The sequence below is a fragment of the Carya illinoinensis genome, chromosome 16, assembly GCF_018687715.1.
Source record: "Carya illinoinensis cultivar Pawnee chromosome 16, C.illinoinensisPawnee_v1, whole genome shotgun sequence".
In the NCBI taxonomy this organism is placed as follows: domain Eukaryota; kingdom Viridiplantae; phylum Streptophyta; class Magnoliopsida; order Fagales; family Juglandaceae; genus Carya; species Carya illinoinensis.
Genome location: NC_056767.1, coordinates 19646000 through 19647500, shown reverse-complemented (window position 1 = coordinate 19647500; position 1501 = coordinate 19646000).

Below are 1501 nucleotides of genomic sequence, written 5' to 3'. Positions count from 1 at the left end.
TTCAGTGGTCCAAGAGGCATTCCCTGATGAGCAGTTGTTTGCATGTGAGATCAAGCTTCCGTGGTATGCTGATATTGTTAACTACCTAGCTTGTAAAGTTTTACCACCTGATCTTACTTACCATCAACGTAAGAAGTTTTTACATGATGTGAATTATTATCTTTGGGATGAGCCTTTGTTGTTCAAAAGATGCCCTGATCAAATCATTAGAAGATGTGTGCCAGAAGAAGAGATGCAAGACATCCTCCATCATTGCCATTCATCATCATATGAAGGACACTTTGGAGCCACCCGTACAGCAGCTAAGGTACTTCAAAGTGGGTTCTTTTGGCCTTCTATTTTTCGTGATAGTTACACTTTGGTGAAAACTTGTGACCAGTGCCAACGTATGGGAAATATTTCAATGCGTCATGAGTTACCACTGAAAGGTATCTTAGAAGTTGAGTTGTTTGATGTTTGGGAAATAGATTTTATGGGGCCTTTTCCTCCTTCTTTTGGTTTTACTTATATCTTATTAGCAGTTGACTATGTGTCAAAATGGGTGGAAGCAATTGCTACAACAACAAATGATGCAAAGGTAGTGCTCAAATTTCTGCACAAGAATATATTCACAAGATTTGGCACTCCACGAGCTATTATTAGTGATGAAGGGACTCACTTTTGCAACAAGTTGTTTGATAATCTTCTTCCTAAATATGGTGTAAAGCACAATATAGCACTTGCTTACCATCCTCAAACTAATGGCCAAGCTGAAATTTCAAATAGAGAAATCAAGAACATCCTTGAAAAGACGGTCAAAACCAATAGAAAGGATTGGGCGAAGAAGCTTGATGATGCTTTGTGGGCATACCGTACAGCCTTTAAAACACCTATCGGGATGTCTCCATACCGATTAGTGTTTGGAAAGGCATGTCATCTTCCTATGGAGTTGAGGCATAGAGCTTATTGGGTTGTAAAAAAGTTTAACTTTGATTTGAAGGCAGCAGGTGAAAAGCAACTTCTTCAATTGAATGAGATGGAAGAGTTCCGGAATGATGCATATGAAAATGCAAAGATCTATAAAGAAAGGACGAAGAAGTGGCATGACAAACAAATTCTTAGGCGAGAGTTTGCACCAGGACAACAAGTTTTACTCTTCAATTCACGACTCAAACTCTTCCCAGGAAAGTTAAAATCAAGATGGACAGGTCTTTATACAATTCATGAAGTTTTCTCTTTTGGAGCAGTAGATTTGAAGGACAAGGCAGGGAATATTTTCAGAATTAATGGTTAGAGATTGAAGCACTACTATGGAGAACAAGTGGAGAGGAACTATGCATTTATTCCTCTTGGAGATCCTAATTGATGAAAATTGAAAAGTCTGGTTGTAGACTTTAAAACAAGCGCTTATGGGAGGCAACCCATAGATCTATCTTTCATTCTTTCATTTATTTTATTATCTTTATTTATTTAGTTTTAATAATTTAGTTTTTGATGCAGATTTATTTAGCATGAATAAAGA